Source organism: Epinephelus fuscoguttatus, linkage group LG19, assembly GCF_011397635.1.
Source record: "Epinephelus fuscoguttatus linkage group LG19, E.fuscoguttatus.final_Chr_v1".
NCBI classification, from domain to species: Eukaryota; Metazoa; Chordata; class Actinopteri; order Perciformes; family Serranidae; genus Epinephelus; species Epinephelus fuscoguttatus.
In genome coordinates this window covers 11907836-11929678 of record NC_064770.1, presented here as the reverse complement: position 1 = coordinate 11929678, position 21843 = coordinate 11907836, and the positions used below count along the sequence as shown (strand labels likewise).

General features: G+C 41.3%; 1 protein-coding gene across 1 annotated transcript in view; it reads right to left on the bottom strand.

Annotated features, from left to right (window-relative positions):
• Positions 1-21843, bottom strand: part of cacng2a (calcium channel, voltage-dependent, gamma subunit 2a) — an 87940-nt gene that overhangs the window by 63133 nt on the left and 2964 nt on the right. The window lies entirely within an intron of this gene.

Here is a 21843-nt window from a genome sequence, read left to right as displayed (position 1 = left end):
GTACTTTAACACATGGATGAGTGGATTCAGGCGGCAGGTGACAATTCAAAATATAAACGATAATATAATATAATGCATTACTGCATTCTGTATTGCTTTCAAATATTTATCTTCTGTGGATCAACTTTTCTTATTTAATGTTACATCTGCTGAGTCAGAACAGTTTAAACAAATTGTGCTTTTAAGAACTGATGGGGACAAAATTGTCTTTTTCGAAAACAGTGGTGGGGATAATGTCCCCAGCATCCCCAGTGTAAATGACACCTATGGCAGTAATCGCATATGTGTGTAGTATAGAGCGTCAGTGATAGCTAACCAGTGGGATACACACAGAGAGACTCACACGTACTAGTCTCTATATACAGACTCTACATTCAGTGAATGTAGAGCCTGTAGGCAAACCCCGGAGATCTTGCCTCCGGAAGAAGAGCGGAAGAGCCCTGGTTTCCGGTTGTAGGCTGTTTGTAGTCCGCGTGATATTGACCAATCACGTTTGAGCCGGCTGCAGTTGTTGCCAGGTTGCCAGTCACTGCAAACTCTGAATCCATCGCAATGGTTCAGCATATTTACTTATATATAAACGGAAGTCGGAAATGGAAATTCGCCTCCTCCGCCCAACTCAAACCAGAATGCCAAAAAATCGGGGGTCTGCCCCCAGAGGCTGTATCGCCATCTGCCGGAAGTCAGACGCAGAATACAGCCGATGGGTTCCGAGAATGCACATGTACTGACATGAACGCATGACTAGACCATCTACCACAGAGATACTCAACCTGCTTTGCCTAGAGACCAGTTTTGCAAAATGACAGGATGCCAGGGGCCAGATGCAGCAGCCTGCACAGGTCAGGTGTACATTGGGGTGTTTCTTGGATTTGAGGCAAATCGAGGCTTAGGCAAGACCTCTTTTGGGGGATCCAGGGGATCATCCCTGGCACTTTTTTTTTTTTTTTAATATTTTTTTGGGCATTTTTGCCTTTATATATATAGGACAGTTAAGTGTGAAGGGGGGAGGGAGAGAGGGGTAATGACACTTCTTTTGATGAAGGATCACTGTTTTGATGCTTTTCTAATGCGCTCTGGCGCCGTATTTATATTAAAAGTACAAAGGAAAAAAAAGAATTATCACCCCATGTTTGTATGCCCCTGCGCACCAGTTAAGTTTCTTTTACAGTTTACATCCATGTTGGTGAAAATATGGATGCTTCACAGCCATTGTCCCTCTGATAAAACAGAAGATCTAAACAATCAGCACAGTTTGAAGGTGGGCACTCAAGATGATTGTCAGCAATTAAGTATCTGACTAAATATTTCCACTTCTGTTCCTGAGTTGTGACATTGAGTAATGGACAGAAAAGTGTTTTAACAGAACATTATCATGTCACAGCAATGTTGACCTTTGCCCTTCTGGATATAAAATGCCATCAAGTAATTATTTTATCTTGTAGACATTTGTTTCAATTTTAAATAAATTCCTTTCAGGTGTTCTTGAGATATCATGTTCATGAGAATGAGACAAATGCAAGGTCACAGTGACCTTGACCTTTGACCATTGAAATCCAATCATCCAATCCTTTATAGTTGAGTCCAAGTGACCATTTGTGTCAAATTTGAAGAAATTCCCTTACAGTGTTGCTGATGGACAACCCATAAACATAATGCCTGTGGCCACAGCACTTTATTTTTTATTGTGAATTAGAAAATGGTTGGGGGCCACAAGCACCCAGGACAGATTTTGCCCGCGGGCTGTGAGTTGAGTATCACTGGTCAACCGCAACAAAGACCAAAGAAGTCTGGATTACAACACACACAGAGGAGGTGTGACTTCATTTTCCGCTCAGGACGCCATTACTCTACTATATCTTTACATAGGAAATAGTTGTTTGCTGCTATATTAATGCTCTGAATATCATATAAAGCTCCTTTAACACCAAACATTTGAGAACCTCATTTTGTAAAAAGCTGTACAGAAAAATGTGTTTGCAGTCAGCAATAAAAGGAACTAAAGAGTGTTAGAAAGCTTGTTTGCTATCACATGACTAGACAGAGGGCAGGAAGTGATAAATCCCTATACTGCTTGAACTAGATATAGAGGAAAGAGACTGCATACAAGGGTTAGATGTACTTGCAGGCAGCAGGTATCGTCAGATAACTGAAACTCATGTTGTGATCCATATAAAACAAAGGAAAGGGATGTTTCCCGCAGCTTGACTGATTTTCCCAGTGTGGACACAATCATTGTTACAAATGACCTCATCCTCTACCTCCTCTGTTTCATTGACCCACCAGTGTGGTTGGGTCCATGACTGAAACATCTGCCACCTTGTTTTTTGGCCAGGTGAGTAAAGGTGCTTGAGTTAAACTGTCTTTTATATTCAAACTCTGTACGTGGATGCACTGTTGTCAGGCTAACGTTACTAGCAAATACTAGCTAACCTTAGCTACCATTTTCTACCGGCCAGGTCAACTCAATCAATCAATCAATTTTATTTATAAAGCCCAATATCACAAATCACAATTTGCCTCACAGGGCTTTACAGCATACGACATCCCTCTGTCCTTAAGACCCTCACAGCGGATAAGGAAAAACTCCCCCAAAAAACCCCTGTTTAACTGTTTTCAGTTGTCTGGTGAAATGATGTTAAAAATCTGGCTCGTGGCGTGGGAGAAACCAACAGCGAAGCCCGTTAGAGGGCTACGCACATACTCCTAGAACTGGAGTTACATCCAAGTAACTACTTTTTCTTTTCTTTACGACCCACTATTTTCAGGACATAAAGTGGCCATGGTTTTCCCATTTTGATCGATTGGAACGGCCATAAACAGAGCAAGTCATAGGCAATTGTGCATCCAGTTGCCTGCCCTTCATCTAGACGACACACCATGCATATGCATGACGTCATATGTAAAGAAAGTCATCTTGAAAAAACATCATGAAGAGCATAATGTCCACAACATGTAACCTGCATTTCACACTCTGTGCTCACTTCATAGAAGTTAATTAGACTGTTCTGCTAATTCTCAACATTTTATTATCTTAACCCAAACAGGCATGGCGACATCAAGGGCAAAGATTCTGTTCAGTGATCAATGTAGACATGTGGATTGGGAATGCAGGCCCTGCAGGCTGTTATATTCAGTTTTAGTTCATTTCCCAGACACGTGGCCTTAGATAGTAGCTGCGTTCTGACTTTGCGGCCGAGCTGCCCCGGAGCGTGCAGTATGAAGAACACTGTGGGTAAATAAAAGATTCATTTTCACAACTTGTTCATGCAGTCATCCTAAAGACCAGCGCAATGTCGGCCCTGTCACGGCATGACACATTAAAGACACACACACAAACACTCACACACACTCGATACAGGCTGATTGTAGACGCACAACTGTGAGGCAGTGTCAGTGTGTCACACTGCTGAGAGGAAAGAAAAGTGCATGTGGGGTTCACATCTGCAGTCATTTCCAGGTGACGGTGTGTTCATACACATGTGTGTTCATGTGTGTGTTCTCACCCAGAGCTGCCTGTGTGCATGCTGCTATGATCATGAGAGACTCCCTGTCCTGGAAAGCGATCTGAGGGAGCAAAGGGAAGCCACGCTGCTCCTCATTAAAAATTCATCCTGTTCCTTACTGCTTTCAGAAACACAGAGATGATGAAGGTGAGCGCTCGCACACATGCCTACAGACAAACACACACACACACACACACACACATGCAGGGCAGAAGAGGGGGAGGAGGAGGAGAGAGGAAGCATGCTCGCCTGGAAATTACATCATCCTCCTCAGTGGACTTAGCAACACCTTATCCTCGCCTACATCAGGATGTTGCGATGATAACGACAGCGACTTCATTTTGACGAATTCCCTGATTCGCTCTGATCTGCAGATTAGCGCGGCGTTGTCTTTTTTTATCCCGGCAAAAAATCAGCAGCATTGTCAGCAGTTCGGCGGATGCTTTGTCTAAGAGTCACGGTACGCACCTCCACAGACGTGAATAATCGAGTGTCAGCCTTTCCCAGACAACAGGTTTACATCATTTCCTGTAGGAAGCCTATTAAATCATCATCCTTCAGGTTTAAACTTCCAACTCACTCCATCAAGCTGCTCTGGTGAGACATGTGACTGATAGAACAAACAGCGTCTCGATCAATTAAAGTTAGGTCACATTCAACATTTGATGAAATTCAGACACATTTTTGTTTGTGTTGTGACCTTTAACCTTCAGCTTTCTGACTGTCTGAGTCAAGTTCTGCAGTAAGAGAAAACACTTGCAATATTCATATTCTTTCTGTCAACAAATTTTATGTAAACATCAAAACTAACAGTGTTTTGTCTGATTTCCTGTCAATGGCTCTCAGCCTTAACCCTGTTGGTTCCTACTGAAGATGTAAATCTTTACAAACACCTTACAAATATATTTCAATATCCACCAAAAAAAAAGAAGGTCAAACTACTCTTACATTAACCTCGTCATCACATGACATCACAACCTTTATCTCCTTCTCATACTTCTTGTGTTTTGAATCGAAGCACTTCTTTTTCAGCAGTCTCAATTAACAGATACAGTCTCATTACAACTGTTTGTTTCCCCAACAGCACCATTTGCTGTGACAGTGGGGTCTGCCAGCCCTGTCGACTGCAGTAAATAGTCACTCTGGAGTGCAGTAAACATGACCATCTGAGCAGCGTCACACTGACAGGCGGCTCCAACGTCCTTAGAGGCAGACAAGAAGGCACAAAGGCCGGTGTGGTGCCACAGGGGGTTTTGCTATTAATAAGGACGTGCAATACATCTGAGGACACCAAACTTTTGTCATTATTTTTAGTTAAGAAAAATCGGCCCTGAAAGTGGTAAAAAAAAAAAAACTATACTATATAAATGTTAAAAAACAGGTGTTGTAATTCAAAAACTTATTTAACCAGATACTGTGATTTCAAGTGCTCCACCACTTTGGCCCAGACTGAAATATCTCAAAATCTATTGGATGGATTGCCATGAGATTTGGTACAAACATTTATTGGGATGAACTGTACACACTTTGTTGATCCTCTGACTTTTCATTTAGCGCCATCTTTGGGTCACAATTTTTGTCAAATATTGTTGTTTAGGACTAAATACTTGCAAAAAATGATAATCCCATCAGCCTCAGCTGAACTTTGTGTTAGAGCTAACTAGCAAATGCCATCATGCTAACACGCTAATCTAGCATGTTAGCATAGTAGCAGGTTAGCTCAAAGCACCACTGTAAGTCCAGTTTATCAGGTATGTCTCTAAGCTTGATAGATAGATAGATAGATAGATAGATAGATAGCAAAAAATTCAGGTATTTTACTATGAAAAGGGCAAAAAATGAGATACTTGATGTCACAAGTGTTGTGTCTTTTTAAACGTAACATCTGTATCAATTAGAGTTGCAATGATGAATCGATTAGTCAACTGGAAGAAAATTAATCAGCAGCTAATTATGTAATTGATTACTGGTTTGAAAAATAATAAAATGAATAGAGCTACAGCCCTGGTAACATTATGGAGGCCATAAAGTGAGGAGGTGAGGAGGAGCACGACACAACCTGTTACTGTGCAGACTCTTAAACAGTAAAAAAAAAAAAAAAATCAATCCCATCAAATCAACAGTGTGTCTGAAATTACAATGCTGTCTGCTTTTTGCACATTGTTGCAAATTAGTCATGTATTGGATGTAGATATCTAAAACATCTGATATCTAAATACCATAAAGCCTTGTGTACACACTTCAGATACAGACACACACCTGTGCTCTGCTGAGCCATCTGGACCGGATCACCTTCATCCTCTCGGACCGGCTGTTTAACATCACTGCAGAAGTACATCATGCTATCTGTTTCCTTCATCCTTGCCCTCTATATTTGCCCTGTGCTCTCTTCTCCATCTGTCATGCTCAGACTCTGCCCTGCCGGCGTTACCTCCAGCCGTCCTCCACCCGGCCCCGACGGTGACCCACAGCTCAGCTACAGGAACCTTCAGCCTTCCCCTGCCTCGGTCCAGGCCTGAGACTCTGCTGTCAGCAGCTCTCCCACTGGGTGCTAAGAGGGCTTTGCAGAAGTGGGAACATCTCTGTCGCCTCTCTTCAGCCCTGTTTGTTTGTTTATCAGGATACCATTTAGCTACTGTAACACAGCAGCTTTGTGTCTGCGGTATGTGTGAAAACTCAACACTGTGAATAAGAATTAATCAGAGTCACTTTATCCAAATCATACTTTTTTTTATACTTTTGTCTAGTCATTTAAATAATTTGATTTTATGATCTGAGGTTTTGACAGGGGCTTATTTTCTCAGTTAATCGATTTATTGTCTGATCTTAAAAATTTCAGCAAATTGCAAAAAAATCTGACCATCAAAGTACCCAGAGCTCAATGTGATGTCTTCAGCTGCCTTGTATTGTCACAACAGAAGACCAGAACCCAAAGATATTTAGTTTGCTATTGTTTAACACAAGGAAAAACAGAAAATATTCACATTTAAGAGGCTGGAACTAATGAAATTTCGAAGTTTGGGATTTAAAACTGCTTAACAAACAATTCATCAGCACCATCAAATAGTTGCAGATTTTTTTTCTGTTGTTCACTCAATCCATTAATCCACTTATCATTTCAGTTCTACTAAGGGCATCAATGTACATCACGAAATAAAATGCATACAAATTCATATTAAAAAATGACTGTGAGTATATTGCCATGTGAAATAAAGGCATTTTAAATTTTGCACAAACCCTACAGTGTGCCTTGGATCGTTTTTGAAGGAGACCTGCATTTTATTTTTTGACTGAGAGTATACTTCAATCATGCAATAAGCCCTTCACAAGATGAAATTAACAAAGCACACCTGAAGTATCCAAAGAGCACCTGTATGTGACGACTACTACGACCCAGCAGCGCCACTCCTTTGTGAATAACATCAGAGAAAAATCAACATATATGTGAAACAAAAATTTTAAGCACTTAAATGATTTGTACAATTTGGTGGAATCGATGAGTTGGCTGCAACAAACAATTATCGTCATGATCATTTTCTCGATTACCTGTCACAAATGTCACAAAACAGTGACAACTGCCACAAAGTGCTTCTTTTGTCCAACTTACAGTGCAAAACCCAAAGTTAACTGATTCAGAGATATAAAAGTGAGACAGGCAGCAGATCCTTGTGTGAGAGAGGCAGCAAATGTTTGGCATTTGCACTTAAAAGATGATTTAAACTAGCTATTAATCATCAAAACAGCTGTAAACACAGTTACCAACTAATCGATTCAGCTCCACTGAAAGTTATTAAATGATAATACCCTTGCCTACACTGAGGTAATGCTCAAAGCTCCAAAAAATAATATTTATTAAGTGTGTCTTTACAGACAGTTTTCATTGGCACTGTTTCTTTGGCAGAAGAAATATTTCCATCTAAAACTTCAACACAAGTTAGTCAGAAAATGTGTGTTTTTGTTATTTAGGTGAACTGGCCCTTTAAAAAAGACAACCCCCAGAAGACACACACATGAGCTCTGAGAGAATAAATAAGAGTTAAAGTGCTAATCCTTACAGCCCTGATAGAGCCATCACAGATCATTACTGTTATCATTATTATCGTTGTTGTTATTATTATTAGTGTTATTATCAGCAGGCGATGATACATTCAGCTGGTTTAAAGCTACCAAACAGACTCTAACTCTGCTCCTGTTCCTCCCTCCCTCCGACTCTGAGATGATGCAGTGTGTTTGGGCTGCGTTCTGACACAAAGCAAATACGGTGTAATAGATTGCAAATGAACTGCGCCACGGACACCACCAATTAATCAAAAGGCAGATTGTCGTACTTTCTCCGTGCCATGGCAGGGGGGAAAAAAAGGAGTGAATCGCACCTCCTTAAAATGAATGGATTGTATCTGCAGTTAATTATCATTTACTACAGGGTCTCTTTGGGATGTTTCCACAGCTTAAGGATACGGCCGGTGAAGTGGAACGGAGAGGAGCTCTGTTGCGATGGAATCAGAGATTGGCCTGCTGGTAATTACACTTTCATTGTAAGAGGATCAATTCTATGTAATCAGAGTGCAATATCACTGAAAATCGAGTGGTTATTCAAGCCACTTTCACATGGAAACTTTACATTTTCAAGGCAACAACATTTGTTTGATAAACAGCAGCAGAGGGCAAATATAAGACGAGTCTCATCACACTGGATACACCACCTTTGCTATTGACCTCTGAGTGCTGCAGTGGCTTGAAAAGCTATGTGGTTTATTTTTAGGTTGTTTTTTTTATCATCAATTAATCTGGAGATTATCTTCTCAATTAAAAAATCAATCTTTTTATCTGTAAAATCTGAGAAAATAGTGAAAAATACCGTTATGATTTATAATTTGTCTTCATATTCCCCGTTTTATCTGATGTGAAGATATTCAGTTCATGATCATACATGACACTTGAGAGGCTGAACGTTTGGCATTTTTGCTTGATAAATGATTTAGATTATCGCCCAACTGTCATAATTATACATAATATTATACCTGTTTCAGCTCTACACCCAACACAAGACCACATTCTTTTCATGTTCTTATATTTCTATAACAATACACCTAATCTTATACCCTGCAAATTTTGTGATGGTTGGCTTATGTAAAGATTTAAGCCTATAATAATAATATGAGACATTTTCCATCAGTCCCCTATTTGAATTTTACATAATAAGAATCTGTAATGTTACACCTTTCAAATCCTTAAAAATGGCAACAATTTAAATATTTCAAAAGTGCCGGGCTTTAAAACTAATTTTACATAGTGCCCAAACCATGTGATTACAACTTCCAGGTTCGTCACATGATGCCCTGCGGTGCAAAAAATATTTTTGCCCATAGACTGACATCGTAAAACAGACATCTGTAAAACAATGAGGTACACTGACGTTTTAGTTCAAACTTAAGCACAAAACTTGACCACAAACACTTAAATAGCCCTTATTTGAATCATTATGTCCAGAAATATTTCCGACTGTTCTTCATGTGAGCAAGCCCAAGCCTGAGCCTGAGCCCGAACCCCGAGCAGCTGGCAGGCGGGGCGAAAGAAAACACAAGTGCACTTACTCTATGGGCCCACGGATGTGTAAGATTTGTCATTTTTTACACGGATGTCAAACTTTTCTTGGCTTCATGCGCCTTTGAGCAACTTCAATAGAAATGAACGGACACACTATGTTTTGGTGGAATTTACTAATTCTACGTATCTGAAACTTGTAACAAAACAAAATACATAAAGCATTTTTAGAGTTTGATGAAGAGATTGATAGACTTTTAATGTGTCAGTGGCATCGATCTTCTCATCTACTCTTGGCAGGAAACTGAGTAAGTGTATTCCCAAAGTATGTTGAACTATTGGCTAAATACACAGCTCGTGTTTGATGCTAAGCTGTTTTCATCCGAAACCATGCTTGCTTACACTGGTTGCGACAGAGCCGACTTTCAAGCCAAGTGTTGAGTGTTTGATACTAAAAACAGATTTTTGGTGGAGGACTCCTTCAAGCTTCTGCATGTATTTAAACTGCATTCTGTCCTCTGCCAAAAAAAAAAAAAAAAATCTTGTTTCAAAAAGAAATATGTTGAATTCCAGAAGCGAGACGACATGGAGATGCTCGTGCATACAGGCAGGCAACAGTCCGAGCCGGTGCTATCATGGTCGGGTGAGTTGTGGTGCCACACAGTACGCTTACGCAAAGACTAGCCCAGGGTCTGTTTGGTATTGATTTGTTCTCTGGTCATGTAGGATAAAGATAGACCCCACCCAGCCAGGACCAACAGCAGCTAAAAATAACACGTGTAAATCAAGGCTAGAGCCACACACACACAAACGCAGTCCTGCTGGCTGTGTTGATGATGATGATGCGACGGGAGTCAGAGGGGATAATTATTGTGTAGTAACTGAAACACTGCTCTTCTTCGACGCATGTCCCTTATTTAATGCTTTTATTTTTTTTAATTTTTTCCTAATTTATAGCCGAGGCTCTTACTCTCTAGACTGTGAGGGGGGAGGTGAGGAGAGGAGAGGAGAGGAGGGGGGACGTCTCCACACTGAGCGTGTGACAGCATTTATGGGAGAGTGCCACTGAAGTTTACAGCCACTCTCCCATCGAACCAAAGCCATCTGAGCCATTAATCATACACTAAACCAATTACCATGCCATCACAGCCGTCTACTGTCCATCTCATCTCAGAGACTCAGTTAGGACAGCCGAATGCTGCTTCACCAAGACATGACTATTAATATACAAGTGGGGAATCATAATGGTGTCTCCAAGTGTGTACTTTAAACCTTCATTGTCCTCTCAAGTTTGATAGAATTCAGGATAAAAAGTTTTTTCTTCATTTGAAGTGATCAGATCCTGCGGTTCAGTCGAGGGTATAAAATGATCGACATGTCCTGTAATAACAGTGATGATGGAACTATGTGGGTCTTTCCTAATTCGACAGTGCAGCTTTTACGTGCTTTGTGGGGACACAGTAATGTGATACCAGTGCAATAAGTTCAATGATGTGTTTAAAATGTAGTGGCCTATGTAATTTATTCTCTTCAGAAAAGAAAAATGATAACGTGATCCAATTTCACCTAGTTTCAAAATGCTGATTTAAGGAAACTTCTGTTTTGTCCATGGATGGATCACTGAAGGAGCCTACCAGGCACAGGCCCAGGGGCCCAAAGTGTCAGGGACCCCATCTGGCCTTCATCTGCAGAGACACTTGATGCCAGAGGTCAGATGCCTCCTAAGGCACCAGAAAAATCAAATGACCTAAATGACCTCGGGTCGAGAACAGAACCCCAAATCCATCTTATGAGCCAACGTGGACAGAGCCGAGCTTGTGGCGATGTCTCTAAAAGCATCACCGTCGGCTGAGCTATGACGAACACATCGCTGAAAACTTTTCCACAAACAAAGCAGCTGATATTTTGTCAAGGGGGGCAATGAAGTGTATCTCCAAGGAGCAGTGAGAGAAATGTACCTGTGTATCAGGTGACACAGTACATTTCTCTCACTGCTCAGCTGCTTTGTTTGTGGAAAAGCCGTCAGCAATGAATTGGGGCATGGTTCGGCCGATGGTGATGCACTCAGCGACATCACCACAAGCTCGGCTCTGTCCATGTTGGCTCATAAGATGGATTCAGGGTTCTGTTTTCGACCGTAGGGCAGCTGATTTTTCTGGTACCTTAGGAGATGATGTGCAGCACAGGGATGATGTGGTGTGTACCTACGGTCGAAAACAGAACCCTGAATCCATCTTATGAGCCAACTTGGACAGAGCCGAGCTCGTGGTGATGTCTCTGAAAGTAAGCGATGTGCTCAGCCAACAGTGATGCATTCAGGGACATCACCGCAGGCTCGGCCCTTCCACGAGAATTAAAGTAGTTCTGAAGGCAAAAGGGGTCCAACCCGGTACTAGCAAGTCCTGCCCTCAGAACCTTACATAAGAAGCATGTATATATTATCAGCTGCATGTACTTGAAGTATAAACAGTAATACCTATTGTGCAGTAAAATGTTCCCTGTCAGTGTTTTACTACAATATATGATGCCTTTGGATTAATATTACAGTTGCGTTAATATATATGTTGCATTTTATTGCTGAAGATGTCTGAGGTTGTACTACATTTAACTCCTTGGCTAAGAAAAATTGTGGAGTAGAAGTATAAAGTTGTATAAAATGGAAATACTCAAGTGAAATACAAGTAACTCAAAGTACTTTAAATTTAGTACTTGAGTACATATATATAGTTACATTCCACCTGGGTCTGGACAATACATTAATATAAATTTGATACTGTGATATGAATCTTGATATCATGTTAGATTTATTGTAATATCACGAGTGTTGTCTTTTCCTGAATTTAAAGGCAGTTTTACAGTAAAGTGATGTAATTTCCTGAACTCACCAGGCTGTTCTAGCTGTTCTATGATTTGCCTCTACCTACGTATTGTTATATCCACATTACCTATTATTATTTATCAAGAAATCTCATTGTGTAAATATTTTGTGAAAGCACCCATAGTCAACACTACAATATCGTTGCAACATTGATATTAAGGTTTTTGTTCCCAGCCCTAATTTCACAACTGGAATTTGGATCGTGATTTGTAACAACCAGAGTCAAGCCAAACTGTTAACTGGCTTGTAAAACTTCCAGATATATTCAAGAAGTTGTTTCTGTTCCCAAGATATCTGGTGTATCTGCTGTCACTTATGTGTTTGAATGCTGGTTTAAACATCACACACAGGCTCCACATTGTCTTCTAGGGTAAAGTGTGATGCAAACTTGTCAATTGGAGACTAACGATGAAACGTGCACACAGTGCTGCTTAAAGAAATGTAACATATTGTATTTGCCTAATGTGCCACACCACAACAGCACTGGTATCAAACCTAAACAGACCTGAGGCTGCACTCGAAACACAATCAATGAACTCTGCACTGACACCCGGGTACCAGAGTCTGTTGATGCACATCGCTGTAACTGAAGAATTAAAGCAAACGGCAACTTCAACAGCCAATCATGCGAAGGCCAGAGTCCTGCACTGTTCTCCGACTGTCTCCGGCCTCATCCTAATCCAGTAATGTCTGGCCTGTAATTTGCCCTTAGTGGGCAATAGAGAGGGCAAAGTGGAGACCAATAAAACAGTTGTGTTCGGCAGTGACTGTCTGCAGTCTCAGCGGAGGGCAAAATGAATCCCATCCATCGCCGGCTGCAGGGCAGAGTGACAGTGCAGTGCAATAGAGCTCAGTCACTTTACACAAGCTGCGACCAGCTGAGGGGGAAGGTAGTGATACCATCCTGACGGAGGCTCAGTTTCTACTCCAACAAGTGGCTGCGAGGCCCCTGAATACACTTTCCATCCACTCTCAACTTGTGACTAACTGTAATCCGGCCCATGCAGCTGGATGTACAGTGGATCGTGTGTCATAATACAGTGTAATGCCACTTTAGGGCCGGGACATTAGCCTGGGTGGGCATACTCCAGCTGGGTAATCCTTATCTGATTGGACTATGAGACTAATCCTGCTCTTCTCTGCCGCTCTGCTCTGCTATCTGCTTTTATCTCCGGCCTGCCTCTCATCCTGCCGTACACACTCACAACATCCCCATTCAAACATGTACAAGTACACAACATACTCCCACATGTGTTTTCAAATGCATGAACGTACACTACATTGAGACTCCCACTGGCTTATACATAAAAACATGAGGCAGTATGTGTGAACTGTGATCTGTGGTGATTGACAGCAGCTGTGGGAGGCCATACTGAAGTGTGGTAGCCATTTTAACAAAAACAGGATTTTTTCTGAATAATGTGAAAAACATTTGTGTGTGATAGTGTTTAAAGTCTTACCAAGGCTTAAACTAAAATTTAAATCTACAGTCGAAAAGAGAAAGAAGACAATACGTGAAAACGTTCACAAGGTCATATTTCTACTGGATTTTGGTATCATAAATTACTCAAATCTGTCCTAACGGTCATATCTATTGTCTGAACACCAGTTTAGTTGATAAAAATAGAAATATGTTTGTCCATGGTTCCTCTGACTGTTACTGTGCACTCATCGGAAAAGGCTGTATGAGCAACAGTGAGGATGTTGAGGACTTTTTTGCCATGAATTTTGTACCCCAGGCCCCTAAGCATCTGACTGGTTGTACTTGTTGTGGCCTTTTAAAAAATATTTCATATTTTTATCTCCAGAAAACGTGAATAAAATTAAAGACAGTAGGCCTAAAGGACTGTTTTTGGCCATACTGAGTTTTCTGTGAAGACAGTAAAGTAGTCATAAGACCATGCAGTGCTGCCGAAGTGTCTTGCAACAGAGCCAAAAAAAAACCCGGAATGGTCAGACTTGTCACTGGCTATTTGGTAACAGTAGGACCTGATAAGTATAAAAAACTAAACACTGCCAAAGATAATTCCCACTGTCCTCATATAAGACGATAATAAAGTCCCAATGTCCTTGTATGGGGACAGCAGGTCTAAGTTAAGCAGAATGAAGTATAAGGTCAAGTAAACCCAAAATGTGATGTCCTCATATGAGGACGCAGGGTCTCAGAAGGTTAAGCTGTGTTGACTGATTCATAATGTCAACTTATGCATTGACTAACATGCAAGAAAACATTCCACTTTAAAAGTTGTTGGCAGCTGCTGAGCGGTAGCCTTTTAATGACACAGCTAATTGAATGTTCTTCTCAGTTTGTAAACTAGTAAAGATGTACACAGTAGCAAAACATCATTTAATTTTTAAAACAGCTAAGAAAGTAAAAATTTATGATGCTGTAATGATAAAACCAGACCCATATCCACATTGGGCTAACTGTCAAATTGGCTCTGACTTTAGCTATCTTGCTAACTAGCATTAATGACACAGGTCCAGTTTCAAAACAAAATGCATCTGAAATTAGTGGAGATACACTTGTAGCTACAGTGCAGGCCTGCAACAGCAATGGGAAATAGTATAAGCATTCTGCTGGAACACAGTTGTAAAAAGTTGTAAATGGTAGTGAGTGAACATAGCATATCGTTCTTCAGTAGCAGTTTGCTTTATGAGTCTGAATGGCACCCACCTCCTAAAAGTCCTATCCCCAGAAGAACTAATACTACTACACAAAATTTGGTACATTCATGATTTCCAGATGATGTATCCAGAAAAACCTGGGTGATCCCCTGACATTTCCTCAGACTCCACTATGAGGCTTACATGTGCGCTTTTGAGCTCAATGTCTTGATGACTACTGGATGGTTTGCCATGAAATTTAGGACAGGTTTCAGGTTCCCCTGAGGATGAACTTTAATAACTTTGGCAATCCCTTAACAATTCATCTCACATCAGGTCATCGGGTCAAAATTTTTAGTGTTTAGTGTTTATGACCAAATTCATGTAAAAATAATGACAGCCTCTGCTGCACTTTGGGTCTGCCTATAGCGACTGTCCTAACATGCTAAACTAAGATGGTGAACATGGCAAACATTCTTGCAAAATATCAGCATTTTTGTTAGCATTTAGCTCAAAGCACTGCTGCAGCTGCTAGCTGTTAGCATGGCTGCAGACTTGTTAAGCATAAATTCTAAAAACTGCCTGATATGTTCTCTCAAATGTGGGATTCTGATGCTTTTCTCTGTCTTATGTAATGGTAATCTAATATGGGTTCTGAAGACCGCCTTAAGGAAACTGCGATGGTCAATTTTCACATTTTTTTTTAGACATTTTATAGAGGAAATGGTTGAGCTAAATAGTAAACAGCAGATTGATGATGAAAATAATCAGAACTTGCTGTCCTAAATTATGTCAAAACAGTTATCCTGTGCACTGTAAATACGTATGCAGGACACTGTGATTTGCCAGGGAGGAACAAGCACACTGAATAATGAACCTAACAGAGTTCATACAACGGGTAATAAAAGATAGAAAATCAGACACCATGGTGGCCCTCCTTCATCACAGGGTCCATCATTCCTCCCCCACACCTCCTCCTCCTAACTCTGTCTCTCTCCTCCTCTGTGGAGCCTGAGGGCGGCGCTGTAATGAAGATGAATGCCTCAGATTAGCAGCAAACGCAGAGTGCTACACCTGGCTGAGAGCACAGAGGGGCACAGTGGCCGCTCTTACAGACGTCCCAGATAGGACGGAGGAGCGGTGGCCTCCAGGGCCCAATTCATCAGCAACACACATGTTTACTGCATGCACTGCTCATGCCTCACCGTCTGAACCTCGCTCTGCACCCACACCTTCCTGGTAACACAATCACTGAACTTTAAATACTGTTTCAAGACTGTGCGACTGAACTGCACTCTTCCAGAATATTTCACAACATCAACAGCAGTGATGGTTTAGATTTTACCTTTAAAGACTGAAATAGTCAGAGCTGCCAACTTTTGGCTGTGGATATAATCAAACAAGTGAAAACATGGAGTCAAAGCGTTCACTGTGTCGTGATCAAACTCCCATCTTCAACTGAACTAGTTCACAAATGTCATACTCGGAGCAAAATCTGGAGAAAATGAACATCCAGCTGACAATAAAGCTTCTATGGGGAAGTAATAAAAAGTTGTGACACATTAACATTGTAATGTTTGTATTTTAATTAACTGATTAATCATGTGGTTTAAAAATGTTAGAAAATACTGCAAACTGTACAAAACACACAGCAGAATAAAGCAGCAAATCCTCTGACTGGAGAGGCTGGAACCAGAGAATGTTTGGATGTTTTGCTGGGGAAATGAAACTCCTGAACCTGACCCATTGACGGTATCAGCTATACAGCCTGTGCTTACTCCCAGGGTGTCACACTATGTCTTTTGGGCAGTGGCACCCTTTAACATCTGCATGAGATGCACCAGGCTTTCAGCAAACTCCAATGTGAACCCATCCTCATCATTATTAGACAATCAGAACAACAGACATGGTATAAACAGTGAGAATGTCCCCTTAGGGTGGGTGGAGAAGAGGTTGATTGGTCCAACAAGCACAGGATTTTGACTCAGGAGACCTGTGTTCATGTCCCGTGTGAAAGTAAGAGTCAGCACTGAGTTTTTTGTTATATCAGTCAATAGTCATGTGAGTTGTTAGTCAGTTTTTAGTCATTAGTCAGTTGTTTGTCACGAAAGTCGACTCACGTGACTAACATCAACCACAGCTTTGTCCTAAGACCCCTTTCCCACTGAACAAAACCCACTAACATCTGACTTTTGTATTTAATGGGAAAGGTTACAGTCAACATTCACACCTAAGACAAATGACTCTGCAGGAGTTACAGGTATTTATTGGCTTCAGCTCCCATTGGCAGTGATGGAACTACAACACCTGGGTGGCCCCTTCTTAGGCGCAATGCAAAAAGGTGCTGCAACAAAATACTGTCCATCTCCATCCAAGCAGCACTCAGCGCTTGTTCAAAATTAGAGACCGGGCCACTAAATAAAAAACAGACATAAAAAATAATTAACCACTTTAATATTTTCATTAGCCTCCATGCTGCTTTTTACTGGTTACTAACCAGGTTTTGGCATGTTCGTGATGCTGCAAAGTCTATTTTTAGGGGTTTTCTGGCTTTTAAAAACAGGCATATATGCCCTAATTTTGGTGGAAAAGAGACATTACACTACCATACACACCATACATCATATGTCACTGTAATAATGCAAGGGGCTTCTGCCTGAGAGTCACAATATGACGAGTAGCGATGAGAACACGTTGAGCTACAGAAAAGACCCACCACTCTGTTGGAGTTGTTGAAACTACAGACACACTCGAAATTGTTCAAAATGGAGCCGGTTCCTGCTCTAACTAATTTATATTTGACAGGTTCATATACTGGCTCACAGAGCATACAAACACAGCAATAGCTAAATCTAATTTTGGCCTGTTGCCAAGTTCCTCACAGAATGAATGTAGTGACAGCTCATATGACCTGCTGCCAGGGACATGTGTTCCTTTTACCTTAACCTGACCTTAACCAGTTATCTCTATTAGTTCTAAAGACTTCCACCTGTTATCTGAATATTTTCTATATGTATTATGCTTATGCTTATGGTTATTACCATTGTATTATAGCAAATCTGTGCATTGTGCCTCGGTGTCTAGTTTTCAGTTGCATATGCAGTTAAATGCTTGCAGTGTAGAGCTCAATGCTACAACATTAGCTGGCCGAGGTGTACAAAACCCCAGTAGAGCTCAGTAAAGAAGAGATTCTGATTTTATTTTAGCTGATACAATCAATTAAAATCTGTCCAGATTGGCCCAGAAAATTCTTTCATTATATATCTGTATATACAGACACATATATATCTGACTTCATCTTGCACCCCCCATTTCTAAAACCAAACCTACGCCCCTGCACCAGATACACAATCCTTTCTTCTTCCAGCAGTGAGATTATTTCTCTGACAAGCAGTAAGCGAAGCAGAGGTCGAGGTGATGAAGCACCCAGTGTGGGTATTCCCATTTTGCTTGTTCACAGGTTCTCCTCTCCAGTAGCTGGTTATACAAACACAAACCGTCGCCCACCTGTGTCCACTCTGTACAGGATGTGTGGGCCAAACACACAGTCTGTGCTCTCTGTTGCGATAAGGACGGAGCGACGGCTTCAACCATCAGTCGCTGCCTGCTCACCAGTAAGGCTTCATTTAAGAAGAGCTGGGGGGAAAGATGAATACTAGTCATCTTGGCACTTTGAATTAATTGAGCTGAGCTGCAAACTGAAGCCTAATTAACATCTGAAATGTTAAACTTCACTCCTCCTGACTATCTAGGCTGAATTTGCAGCCTGCTTATCTCTGCCTCTCTGCAGCTGCATCCGCTCTGTACTTTTCTATTTTCCAACCCCCCTGCACCCCTCCGATTTTTGGTTTAAAATGTGCAAACTACCTATAATTAAATGTACTCGCTTTTTAAGACCCAATTTCCTGAGCAGGAAGTCATTTGAATTAGAATTTAAATGAATCTGACCCCGGTAAGTAAATGCACTGGCCCCCTTTTTCCACTCCCTTGCCTCTTCTGGGCCGGGGATCATTCATGAATCACAAATGACAAATCTGGGTTTATTTCCTGCCATTTTGATCTCGGATTCAAAGGGAGAGGCCTCATTGTGCCCATACAAAAGCAACATACACACACACGCCGAGCCAAGAGTGTGATGTTTTGATCTCGTCTTGACTCTGTGCCGTTTGGTTTGCCAATTAAATAATGGCCTGGCAGGGATAAAGGCCAGTCACTGTCACAATTACACTCCAGCTGTGATTAATCCCATGTGCATTAATGTAGGAACAGTTAATACACCGGAGCACACTATCAGCATTCAGTGTTATCTCTATATCCAGGCAAGAAACACTCACATCTGGAGTCGTACCGGTGAAACCACACTTTTCTGGTTTTGACACCTGAGCAGCTTCTCAGGAACAGCTGAAGTGTAAATCAGAAGTCACCTTCAATACCAATTAAACTTTTTTGATAGCGTTGCCCCTGGAACATTCAGATGCTTAAATGAAACCTTTTTTTCACACCTCACTCTGCTTGGTTGGAACACTTTTTCTCTTGTTTAACAAATCAGCAAATGGGCCTATTTATACATTTGATCCAAAACATGTTACAATTAGCATCTCAGTTCATCCATCTACAAACAGCAGTAGTGACAAGCTTCCATACAAGGAGGTGGCAATGCTAGAAAGTAAATAAGTGCTGTTTTGAAGTACTAAGCTTATAAAATACAGTTTATTGTTGTGGTCTCCACCATTTTTGGCTTATGACAAAAAGCAGTGCCAAGTTGGGGCCTTTTGTCATGATCCAGATGTCTGACTTGTTAGTCGTTCCACCAAAGAGACATTCACCTGCAAACTAATCACACGGTTTCATTTAAATAACAGTTCAAGCCACAAAGCAGTAAAATTATCCAGTTCTTCACAAAATATGGGAAGCAGAACTCACGTTTCTGTCTTTCTTCAACCATTAATCATCTCACAACTCTTTAAAGGGGTTTGACCTCTAGGTTAGGAACCACTGGACAATACTAGCTAACTAAATAAGTAGTTAAAACTAGCTCCACCTTGAGCAGCAACAATAGTGAAATGCTGCTTACACATTGATGCTTCAGTATTAACAACCTATTAATGTCAGATATGATAATATATCAGTCACAGGGGACATTGTGCTGCAGAATGAGTCCTTTTATTTGTGATATTTTCAGCCCATTTTGCTGATAATACTGTCCTAGATGACCTGTTCCACCTGCTGAGTCACAGCCGCCCCCTAAACTGGGCCAGAGGTCTCAAATACATCAGTGTTTAAATGTGTCTAAACACAAAGAGCAGTTCACAAACTTTGCAGGAATAAATCAAAGAATTGATCAAAGAATCTGTAAACAAGACTACGAACCCGAACATGCATTCAGAGCCAACTCTTGGTGCTGGACAGATATCGACGAGGACACAATGCGGTCATCACAAAGTACTGAGGTTTGATACCAAGTCCTACTCAAAGGTAGAGACTGTCCTCTCAAGAGAATGTCAGACTCTGATACAAGGGACCACTGTTTGTTTCCCATTTCCTACCAACAGTCAAGTCTGCCATTGCTCCCTAAATGTAACCACGTGGTTGTTGTTTTAACGATAACAACAAAGGTCTCTTGACCCAAACCCTGACCTATCCCTCACCTAAACCTAATCAAACCTAAAACCTGCAATACCTGATTTCTTTCTTTTGGCCACTTGGGGGCAGCAGAAACAAACTGTGAACACAGCATTGACATATCATCATCACCTTTAAAGGTGATCGGATGAACTTGTTGGCAAACAGTTGCTGGTGCCCCTTTTATACCAAAATAAGTGCATGAACACAGGTTTTTTTTTAAAAAACGCCAAAAATAGGCACGTGTGCACAGCTCTGCAGCAGACAAGTATGGCTTTCTGTGTGTTTGTGTGTGGTTTTTTTTTTACTGGTGTGTCATGTTCAACGTCACAGACAGGCCAGAAAACAGGTTAATACACAGTAGAAAGCTGCATGAAGGCCAGTGAAAACTTCAAGATGGTTGCTTCTTTTCATATATCTCTTACTTATTCAGTCTCTCTTTTAAACTTGGTGTAGACCAATTTGGAATGATGTTTGAGTACTGCTTGGGCAGAGACGGACAGTATTTTGTGGTGGTGCATCATTGCATCTCGCTGTTTAAGGGGCTAAAATAGCACATTAGCCTTGGTGTTGAGTTTCCATCAATGCTGATTGGAGCCAGAGATGATAAATACCCATAACTACCGCAATCATTTGACCCAGGTGTGAATGCCGATTATAACTTCACCCGTTATATTAAAAAGTTAGATGTTAGCATGTTTTTTTGTGCAGTGGTAAAGGAGCTACAATCACACATCCAGCAGATATGGAGCAACATGATCTTTCATTTGGAGACATGTTTGTGTCCACCTGATTAATGTAAGTCCAGTATTAACTCCTCTAGCACTGTTTTGGTCTCCACCTACTCCAGAGGAAGATATCTGTGTCCTTAGCTGCTAAATGCTCGACTATGTTCACCAGCTTGTCTCTAACTGTGTCTGTCTGCTGTTAGGTAATGTACTATGAGGATTTTTAGAGTTCTATGAGAGCATTGAAAGTGAACCAAAACAGTAAAGTTGCTGCTGAACAGCTAAACAACGAGCTGAAACCCACTGTAAAGTTCCATAAAGCTAAGGGGAGTCCTTTCACAGTGCCACATAGCATACACATTGTCATTTAAAACATTATTATTGTAAAAATATTGATTTTAGGTGCTTTAAATTGGACTTGCCACTTCAAACCCAGTTATTAGGCTTTGAACAGAAGGTGCACAGAGTCTGACTGCTCATCACAGGAGCCAGAGGAGCATGAAGGCTTTTCAGGATCTCACAGCTAAGAAGATGAGCAGATTTGTAACGCTCTGCACCCTCACAAGGTTAAAGTGCCGCACTCCAAGTCAGCACCCCAACGCCTCCGCTGAAACACACACGACAGGAAACACGCTGCCTCCGTCTGATGGGGCAGACGTCTCGAAAACCTACGTCCAGGACGTGAGGCTGCTCGACATCTCGGGTCGAAGGTCATGTGACAAGCAGAGCCAGGGCCCCATCATCATCGAGGTTGTCAGGCAGGTCAGCAGGCTGCACCTCTGCTACCATGACTTTACTTCTGGGGCTTCATTATGAAAATAAACACCCTGTCCAAACTGCCGGCCCTCTGTCACATCCTCTTTAACTGGATAGAGCCCCTGCAGCGTCCCTTAATTAGGGTTAGACCAGTGTATTGGTTTGCCAATATATCAGGCTGATATATGATGAAGCTTCCTCC